An 11107-nucleotide genomic window follows, 5' to 3' on the forward strand; every position below is an offset into this window, starting at 1 on the left:
AAGCCGGAAGATTGTCTAGTTGACTATTCCACAGCCGTCAACATAGCAAACGGCAACAAGCGTGTTGCCGTGAAGTACGTTCCGCTCATGCTCCAGGGCATGGCCCGAACATGGTTGAACAGTTTGAAGCCCCGCAGCATCAACAGTTGGGTCGACTTCAATGAGGCTTTCATCCGCAACTTCACAAGCACGTACAAGCGACCCCCCAAGCCGCGCCAACTCTCCTTGTGCGTGCAAGGCCAAGACGAGTCGACTCGCGACTACCTCACGCGATGGGGCGAGCTTCGGAACTCCTACGAGGGCGTGCACGAGGTGCAGGCTATCGAGTACTTCACCGCCGGGTGCAGAGAAGGCACCCTCCTCAAGCACAGGCTCCTCTGCGACGAGCCAGAGACCCTCGACGAGTTGCTGGTCATAGCAGACAAGTATGCTACAGCCGGCTCCTCCATGAAGACAGAGATTCAAGTTAGTGCGACTGGCAAAGTGGCCCCTCAAGCTCCCAGAACTCCGGCTGGAGACACCAGTCGGCGACAGCAGCAGAATGATCACAAGCGCAAGGCCCCACAGCCGACTTCCAGCAGTCGGCAGGTTGCCACAGTCGAAGACCAACAGCCTGAGGGGCAGCTTCCAGCGAAGCGACAGAAAGGCGGCAAGTCCAACTGGTTGCCGGCCTTCTCTTATGAGCAGACTTTAGATGGTCCCTGCAAGTTCCACAGCGGCGCGAAGCCGTCAAACCATACCACCCGAAAGTGCCATTGGCTCGCCAGAATCGCCAAGGGAGACGGCCTCCTTCCTCCTCCGCCTACTGGGCCGCCGCCTCCACAGCCGCCCCAACAGCCGGCGGCCAGGCCAGTCGGCGCCGTACAAGATGAATACCCCGAAGAACATGGAGCTTATGTGGTGTACACCAGTATGGCTGATGATCGTCGTAGCAGACGGTTGCAGCAGTAGGAAGTGAATGTAGTAGCATCAGATACTCCGGAGTTTATGCATTGGTCCGAGAAGCCTATCAGTTGGAGCAGAGCCAATCACCCAGAGGTGATGCCGAATCCGGGCTCCTACGCCCTGGTTCTGAGTTCTACCTTGGCCACTGATAGGCGGGTCGCTCGCTTCTCGCGAGTGTTGATAGACGGAGGCAGCAGCATCAACATCCTATACAAGGATACCATGGAGAAACTAGGAATCAAGCAGAAGCAGCTTCAAAGCAGCCGAACTGTTTTCCACGGCATTGTACCTGGCCTTTCTTGCTCCCCAATCGGCAAGATTCAGATAGATGTCCTCTTCGGAGACAAAGATCATTTTCGCCGAGAGCCAATTTGGTTCGAAGTGGTGGACCTTGAAAGCCCATACCAAGCATTGCTTGGCCGACCTGCTTTGGCCAAGTTCATGGCGGTCCCCCATTACGCTTACCTCAAGATGAAGATGCCAAGTTCAAAGGGTATTCTGACCGTGGCCGGGGACTACAGGAAGTCATCCGCTTGCGCGGCCGAGAGTAGTCGGCTGGCCGAGTCCCTGGTGATCACAGCTGAGAGGCGGCTCCTTGATCAGGTTGTGGCGATGGCCGGCAAGCAGCCAGAGATGTCGCCCGACCCCAAGGAGTCGGAAGTTGAGGGTTCGTTCAAGCCGGCTAAAGAAACAAAGAGGATACCTTTGGACCCGGAGCACCCGGAGAGGCACGCTGTCATAGGTGCAAACCTAGACAGCAAATAGGAAGGCGAGCTCGTCGATTTCCTCCGTGAGAATCGAGACATCTTTGCATGGTCCCCTAAAGACATGCCAGGTGTACCGACGGAATTCGCCGAGCACAAGTTACATGTCCGATCTAATGTGAAGCCCGTCAGGCAGCCCTTGCGCCACCTGTCAGAAGAGAAAAGAAGAGTTGTTGGAGATGAGATAGCCCGACTCCTAGCGGCCGGCTTCATTATGGAGGTGTTCTTTCCAGAATGGCTGGCAAACCCGGTCCTAGTGTTGAAGAAGAACAAGAAGTGGCGGATGTGTATCGACTACACAAGCCTCAACAAAGCTTGCCCCAAAGATCCATTTGCTCTGCCAAGAATTGACCAGGTGATAGACTCCACAGCTAGATGCGAGCTGTTGAGCTTCTTAGATGCATATTTAGGATATCACCAGATCAAGCTGAACCCGGCAGACATACTGAAGAATGCCTTCATCACGCCGTTTGGAGCCTTCTGCTACCTGACTATGACGTTCGGCTTGAGGAATGCCGGCGCCACCTTTCAGCGTTGCATGCAGAAGTGTCTCCTCAAGCAATTCGGCAGAAATGCCCACGTCTACGTGGATGATGTGGTGGTGAAGACGGAAAAGCGGGGAACATTGTTGGAAGATCTCCAAGAAACCTTTGAGAATCTGCGCCGATTCCAGATCAAGCTCAATCCAGAGAAGTGCATCTTCGGAGTACTAGTCGGCCAGCTCCTTGGCTTCCTGGTCTCTGGACGCGGCATAGAGTGCAACCCTGTAAAGATCAAAGCCATCGAGAGGATGGCAGTCCCCCGCCGACTGTTAGATGTGCAAAAGTTCACCGGCTGCTTGGCGTCCATCAGCCGATTCATCAGTCGGCTGGGCGAGAAGGCTCTCCCTTTGTACCAACTGATGAAGAAGACCACCTTTTTTTGAGTGGAACCACAAGGCGGATGAAGCATTTCTCGAGTTGAAGAAGATGTTGACTACTCCCCCTATGCTGGCGGCTCCGACTCCTAAAGAGCCTATGCTCCTATACATTGCCGCCACCAGCCGGGTAGTCAGCACAGTTATCATAGTCGAACGCAAGGAGGAAGGCAAGGTGCTCCCTGTCCAGAGACCGGTATATTACCTGAGCGAGGTACTGTCGACCTCCAAGCAGAACTACCCCCACTAGCAGAAGATGTGCTACGGCGTGCATTTCGCCGCCAAGAAGTTGAAGCCTTACTTTCAAGAGCATCCAATCACTGTGTTTTGCACCGCTCCACTGGCCGAGATCATTGGAAGCCATGACGCTTCTAGCCAGGTAGCCAAGTGGGCCATAGATCTGGCTCCCTACACCATCTACTACCAGCCCCGCACCGCCATCAAGTCACAAGCACTGGCCGACTTCCTTGTCGACTGGGCCGAGACCCAGTACCTGCCGCCAGCACCTAACTCCACCCATTGGCGAATGCATTTTGATGGCTCCAAGATGCGCACCGGCCTGGGAGCCGGCATCGTCCTCACCTCCCCCAAAGGCGACAAGCTCAAGTACGCACTGCAGATGCACTTCGCCGCCTCCAACAACGTTGCCGAATACGAGGCGCTCGTTCACGGGCTCCGGCTTCCCAAAGAACTCGGCATCCGCCGGATCCTGTGCTACGGCGACTCCGATTTGGTGGTCCAGCAGTCATCTTGCAACTGGGACGCCAAAGATGCAAACATGGCGAGCTATCGCTTCCTGGTGCAGCAACTCAGCGGATATTTTGAGGAGTGTGAATTCCTTCACATTCCAAGAAATGACAATGACCAAGCGAACGCCCTTGCACGAGTCGGCTCCACCCGTCAAGCAATACCATCCGGCGTCGCCCTTCAGCGCCTCCTCAAGCCGTCTATCAAGCCTTCGCCAGAATCAAACTCCATTTTTGTGCCAGCTCCCCCCAAAGAAGTCGGATCCGACTCAAGAGCACCAACAGACGGCACAAAAATCCTTACACACGGCTCCAAAAGTACCACAGTCGGAGTCGGCCCGGGGACTGCTCCAGTCGGCCCGGGGACTTCATCGACCCAGCAAGCGGCCGCGGATCCCAGCCCGCCGCCTCCCAGCCCAGCCACCTTTGTCCAAGTCGCAATAGTGGCAATCGAAGAAATAGCAGCACCCTCATGGGCCCAGCCCATCCTCAAGTTCCTAGTAAACAGAGAGCTGCCAGCTGATGAAATCCTGGCTCGGCAAGTGCAACGCCGAGCAGCAGCCTATACCATAGTCAACAGAGAGCTGGTCAGGCGCAGTGTCACCGGTGTCTACCAACGCTGTGTCGAGGCAGAACAAGGCCAAGCAATTCTCAAAGACATCCATGAAGGCGAGTGTGGCCATCATGCGGCTTCAAGGGCACTCATCGCCAAAGCCTTCCGACATGGTTTCTTCTAGCCGACTGCCCTGGAAGAGGCCAAGGAATTAGTCCAAAACTGCAAAGGGTGCCAGATGTTCCGTTCCAAGCCGCTCCAGCCGGCTTCGGCGCTCAAGACCATTCCCATCGCCTGGCCCTTTGCGGTTTGGGTCCTGGACATGGCGGGACCATTCAAGACGGCACGAGGCGGCCTAACTCACCTACTTGTCGCAGTGGACAAGTTCACCAAGTGGATAGAAGCAAAACCCATCAAGAAATTGAATGGTCCGACTGCAGTAACCTTCATCGCCGACATTACGACTCGGTACGGCATACCACATAGTATCATCACCGACAATGGCACAAATATTGCCAAAGGAGCCTTGGCCCGTTTCTGCGCAACACAGGGCATCCAACTGGACTTAGCATCTGTCGCCCATCCGCAGTCAAACGGCCAGGTAGAGCGAGCAAACGGCCTCATCCTATCCAGCATCAAGCCCCGCCTGGTTGAACCACTGGAGCATTCAGCCGGCTATTGGCTTGAGGAGCTGCCAGCCGTCCTCTGGAGTCTGCGCACGACTCCAAACAAGGCAACCGGCTTCACACCTTTCTTCCTCGTCTACGGTGCTGAAGCCGTCATCCCGACGGACATAGAATTCGACTCCCCGTGAGTCACCATGTACACCAAGGAGGAAGCAGAAGAAGCATGTCAAGACGGCGTTGATCTGCTGGAAGAGGGCCGGCTGTTAGCACTCAGTCGGTCCGGCTTCTACCAGCAGAGCCTGCGCCGATACTACAACAGGAAGGTCAAGCCAAGATCTTTCCAAGAGGGCGACCTTGTGCTCCGACTGATCCAACGGACAGCCGGCCAGCACAAGCTGTCGGCACCTTGGGAAGGCCCCTTTATTGTCAGCAAGGTGTTGGGCAATGACTCCTACTACTTGATCGATGCCCAGAAGCCCCGAGCACGCAAGAGAGACGACTCCGGCAAAGAGTCGGAACGACCATGGAATGCAAACCTCCTTCAAAGATTTTACAGTTGATTCAGTATGTATCACGCTACCCCTTTGTATTAAAGTACCGAGGCTTCGGGCCCCCCGAGACGAGCTCGGGGACTGCCCCTTTTGATTATCTGTATGATAAGAATTATGCCTTCAAGTATGCTACTTCTTGCTATGCCGCTTGGCGTCGGGCTCGACTAGTCGGCCCGGGGACTCGCCGTCTGGCGCTATGAAATGTTTCCGGAAGTCGGACAAGTAGTGTGCGGCGCCTAAGCCGTCTCCTGCCAGAAGCCGCAGCTCGCAGAGCGACTGATTGGTAGGAAGGAGTAAGGATAAATGGGCGTCCACACGAAAAATGGCTAAGGACCTAAAACATCAACATAGCCTAAGCCGGCTTCCAGCCCCCTTTTACAAGCCGACTCGCGAATATTCGGTTTGCTGCTTTCTATCTAACTTGTTAAATACACTCCAAAGAAAGGCAAGTACTTGCTTTCCCCAAAGTAGTCAGGCATTTGGTCCAGTGGCAGTCCGCAGAATGGTTAGCCGACTGGCAAAACGGCAACTAGGGGAAGGCGGCAAAGGAAAAAGCCAAAGGAGCAATGAGCAAGGAAAGATAGAACTCAGATTAATATTTACATAAGCATAGGCCGATTGGCCGAATCTTCAGACAGAAGTTTAAAATACACCCCGAGGGTGGAATTGTGCAAATTAACAAGTTCATCAAAGACTTTCTAGAACAGATAAATAAAGCCAGAAGGCAGCCTAAGGAGCAGCAGACGGGTTCGGAGGGTCGAAGGAGACGGTGGTGTCAGGAGCCGGGGGAGTCGGCTGGGCAGTCTCGGCTTGATCGCCGCCAGCGGCAGTCGGCCCGGTCAGACGCGGCTCGTTGCTAGAGGCACGGTCGAGCTGAGGTTGGTCGCCCGCTCCGCCCTCTGGCACCTCCATCTCGCCTTCGTCCTCCGCCTCGCCTTCTTCCTCGGTGCTGGAGTCAATCACCTCCGCCGAGTCCTCGCCATATTCCGGGTTCATCCGGAACCACTCTGGCGGCACCTCCTCGCCGCCTTCAGGCCGCTCGGGGACGAAGACACTGGTGTCCGTGTATTCGGCGATGGCTCCCGCACGCTCGACAAGGGCGCCCTCCACAGCCTCCAGCTCGGCCTGGGCCTCTGACCAGAATGCGGCCAGACGGTCCAGGTCCAGCCCCGGATACCATGCCTTGACGAATTCCAAGGCCCAGCACGCTCCGGTCGGGCCGAGGAACCCTTCCAGGCCTCAAGACGGCCGGCTGTGACCTCCAGCCAGTCGGCAGTTCGGCTAGCGGTGCACAGAGCCGGCATGTCTGGCCACAGGGCGGCAACTACCTAGGCGCCGGCACGCTAAAGCCGGCGCATCCGCCGGTGGGCCGGACGAAGACGGGCCTCGATGCTCAGAAGCTGCTCATCGACGGTCAGGGGAGCGTTGGCGGCAATCTCCTCGCCGTTTGCCCTTCGCGCCTCATGATCAGCCTCGATGGCCAGAGGGACTGCCTGCGAGTGGCCAGGGAAGAAGTCTGCCAAGACAAAAAAGAAGCAAGTCGAAAAATCAGAAGTCAGCCTGACACATAGTCGGAAACTCAAAAAAAGGAAGCTCACCATCGACGATATCCTCAATCTCATGGAAGCCGGAGGCCAGCATCGCCTCCTTGTTGGTCCGGGAGGAGCGCTCGCTCTCGAACTCGGCCAGAAGAGCAGCCTCCTTCTTCTCGGCCTCGTCCTGCGTCTTCTTGAGCAACTCCTTCTGCTCGGCCAGCTGCGCAGTAAGCAGATCACGCTCCGCAGCGAGCTTGCTGCACTCCTCCCCCTTGACGCGCAAGGCGGTGTTAACTTCACCCAGCTGCTCCTGAAGAGTAGCGTTGGCCCCTGAAGAACGAAAGAAAGAGACAAATAAGTCGTCAGCAAAGAAGTTCGTCGAGAAGATCTGGCCCGACTGCTTAGCAGTCGGCCCGAACCTCGGGGACTACAGCTCGCGGGTGCGCCAGCGCGCCCCCGCGAAGAAGAGGAAAAGAACTTACTCCGGCTTTCCATCAAGTCGGCAGTCCACTTGCTCAACTCCTCAACATTGCGGTTGAAGGCAGTGGCGCGCAGGTTGTGATACTCCTGCAAACAAAGCTCTCAGACAAAATAAGTACTTGGAACTCGCCAGAGGGAGTTCCGAGCCGCCTGCTCAGCAGCCAGTTCGAAACTTGGGGACTACACCCAGTGGGTGCGCTGCCGCGCCCCCATAGAGAGGAGCAAGAAAAACAAGAATCAAATAGGAAAAATACCCGGACGACCGCTCGCGACGCTAGATGCACCTTGGTGCAGATCTGCAGGGCGTCGCCTTCGGCTCGAAGCTTCGCTTGGACATCCAGAAGCGCCTGGTTCAGCGGGCCCGTGCCGCCTCCGCGCACCCACCCAACGGGCGCGGCACTCGTCGCCTCGGTGTCTGGGATGGTCGAGCTGGCGGCTCCGACCTCCAGGGGACGCGGCGCCGAAGTCGCCTTCTCGAGGCGGCGGCGCGCTGGCGAGGCAACCTGAAGAAGCAGCCTCGCATCATCCTCAGTCAGCGGCACCGCCGGGCCTGCCGGCTGTTTGCCGTGGGCTCTCCCAGATGGCGGTGGAGGCGTAAGCGGCGGCACTAGCGTGTCCGACATGGAGGCCTCGCCGCTCTCCTTCTCCACGACGGGGTTCTCGGTGCCGGCCTCTCCGGTCTGCCCCGTGAACTCCGGAGGCGGCGGTGTAGAGGACAGTGGGGGGACGATCATCGCTGATCGGCGACGCGCGGCCTCCTCGGCTCGCCGTCTCGCCGCAAGGGCGGCTTCGGCATCCTCCAGCTTCTTCTGGGCAGAGGCGGCTGCCTTCTCGGTCTCCGCCTTCTCCAGGCGGTCGGCCTCCTCCTCGTCGCGCTTCTCCCGTGCATTTCACTCTGTCGCCTCCCGGAGGTCGGCGGCGGGGTCGACCCGCCGAGTATTGGCGGACGTCTCTACTGACCCCATGACGGAGGGGACGGCGACTCTCTCAAGGGAAAGGGGGGCCCTGAAGAAGAATGGGAGGAGTATAAAAGAAGACTCGGACAAGATTCACCGAAGGAAAATAAAGACAAAGCATAAAAACTTACGCAAAGACTAGCGGCGGCCTTCTCACTTCCCTACGGAAGCGGTTGGCCTTCGCGGCCGCCTCCTCCCGTTTGGTCGCGGCGACCGCCCCCTTGAACTTCTTCAACTTTCCGCCGGGCGCACTCGGCCCGGCGTGACGCCTCTTCGCGCCGCCTTGGCCAGCCAGGCCGGCGGAGGAGCCTGCGCCCGAGGGGCTGACCCTTAGCTGATGGCGCGGGGTGACTTCCCCTTCGGCGTCGTCCTCGGGCCAGTCGGCGAAGGTGGCCGAGAGCCTGAGGCCGCTTCCCACTCCTCCTCCTCCGCCTTCGGCATCGGCTTCCATTGCTGCCGCCCCCAAGTCGGGGTCGTCGACATTGCTCTCCGCATGATCGGGGACGAACTCGCGGGGCTGTCTCATGGCACCGGCTGAAGGCTGCATGAGGGGGTTCTAGCTCAGAAGAAACCAATGAAAATCAGAAACCGGATTCGGTCATAAAAAAGACAAAGCAATAAGGAGATACAACTTACCACTGGAGGGGGGTTGGCGTGCGAGTACGGCTCCTTGCCGAACTGCCAGTCCTCCCCGAACTCGCAGTTCGCGATATGGTTCACCATGTTTGCCACCTCCGTTCGGGGCATCTCCTTGGTGCTCATACGACTTGGGTCTCGGAGGCCGCTCATCTGACAGATCAGGTGAGGCCGGCCTTGGAGCGGGAGAACTCAACGCGCCACGAAGGCGGCCAGCAAGTCGGCCCCGACGAGGCCCTCCGACTGCGTCAAGACTCGGAGTCGCGCTACGGCGGCAGCTCCGGCAGGAGTCAGCGTCTTGACTCGATGAGACCAGCTGGGGAGCCTCCCAGCTGGGGGGCCGGCTTCGTAAGGCGGTAGATTAACCCAGTCACCGTCGGAGGCGAGGTTCTTCACGTAGAAGTATGAGTGCTGCCACATCTTCACCGACTTGATCAGCGAGATGGAAGGGAAGGGGTTGTCGGCCGTCGAGCGCCGCATCGCGATGTAGGCACCGCACTAAGCCGGCACGCTGACGACGTGCGTGCCGAGCTTAGAAGAGAAGAATTCTCCCCACATCTCGATGGTGGGGAGAACGCCGAGGAAACCTTCGCACAGAGTGGCGAAGGCGGAAAGCAGCACCACCGTATTCGGGGTGAGGTGGTGCGGCTGGAGGCCGTGAAACTCCAAGAAGGAGCGGAAGAAGCCGCTCGCCGGCAGCCCCAGGCCGCGCATGAGGTGCGAGCGGAAGATGACCCACTCGCCCTCCTCCGGCGCCGGCGATATCTCCCTCGCCAGCGCGGTGCGGGCTCGCACGAGGTGTGCGCCGAGGAGGCGGCGCGTCTTGCGGAGGAATTCAATGAGGTCGTCGTCGACCTCCGAGCCGTCCCACACGCCGGAACACACGGCCGGAGCCGCGACGACGGAGGAAGAGCTCATCGCTGGCTGGTGCAGTGCGGTTCTGCTCTTCGGTGGCAAGAAGGAGAGAGGAAGCAAGAGGAAGCGGGGGTCGGGGGAGATGGGCGCGCGTGCTATGCCGCTCCACTCCCCCCCCCCCTACTTATAGCCTTGGAGGCTGAGAAGCCGAGGGGGCGGGCGTGGGATTAACTGCGCCCAGAGCCCCACGCCGCCCCATGATTTACCCCACAAAGTTACTGCACGTAGTAACGGCGTGAGAAGCCTAACTGTTCGCACGGCCGCAGCGGATCCGTTCGCGTGCCGAGGCACGGTAGTGGCGGGCCCCGCCTGACAGCCCGTCCCGTCGCGCGCGTGGGCCGGCAGACTATCCTTGCCACGTGGCGCCACGCGATAGGGCCGCGGCGGGCGGCAGCAGGGAACCGTATCAGGCACGCCGCCTGGTCTCCCGCCACGACTTTCGAGCTCTCCACAGAGCAGGACGGCCCTCTACGAATCCGACTACGGATAGTCGGCCCAGAGGAAGACGGTAAACGAAGCCCAGATTCCACCACCGGAAGAATGAAACTGTTGAGGCCCCCCAGCGAGTCACTCTCGGAGCCTCACCAGCTTCGGGGACTACCGTCGGAGTAATCGGCCACAGGTAGGCTGACCCGAGCCCCAGAACCTTTCAAGACAACGGGGCAGGCCGCGCCCCTCAAAGCTGAGTCTCAGATGACGACTCCCAGATGAGCCGAGTCTCAGATGACGACTCCCAGATAAGCCGAGTCTCAGATGACGACTCCCAGATGGGCTGACTCATGGCCGGTGACTTCCGGAGGAGCCGGCTATGGGGAGTCGGCCCACGACTCTACACTCGTTGCGATAGGCGAGGCGGGTACGACCACGGCGTGGCCATCACCTCCTCCTTGCGAGGGGCCGGCATGGCTACAGTGTGACGTACCGCCGGAGATCTCCGGCGTGGCCCGGCACTGTTGCCATGCCAGCCCTGACCTCAGCCACAGTGTGCGGCGCACTGTGGCCACGATGGCCTACCTATACGGCTCAGAGACGGCGGACCCGTCGGTCAGTGAGAGCATAGAAGACGGCAGATACGCCCCGAAGGCGGCCCCGTGGGAGTCGGCTCCCCAGAGTCGGCCAGCCTCTCCTACGGGTCCCACGCGCCATTAACCAGACAAGACGGAGAGTAATGATAGTGATCGCCCGATAGATGGCGGCACTGTTGCCACGACCCAATGACCAAGCCTGCGTCATCAGAAGCACGGCTACAGTACCGGACTCGCCGGTGGGGCCCGCGAGTCGGCGGAGAAGACGGCGGCCTGTGAGACAGACGGCTGGGACCCGCGCCCAGCCGGATTACCATTGTATCCCCGGGGGGTAGGCCTATATAAACCCCCCGGGGCACCCATGCAAAGGGTTCGCATCCATTAGCCTTAGACAAGATCATATAGGAGGAAGAGAGCTAGCCTTGCCTCCTTCTACCTCCAGAATACAGCTCTAGGAGC

Source organism: Triticum aestivum, chromosome 1B (genome assembly GCF_018294505.1).
Source record: "Triticum aestivum cultivar Chinese Spring chromosome 1B, IWGSC CS RefSeq v2.1, whole genome shotgun sequence".
Taxonomy (NCBI): domain Eukaryota; kingdom Viridiplantae; phylum Streptophyta; class Magnoliopsida; order Poales; family Poaceae; genus Triticum; species Triticum aestivum.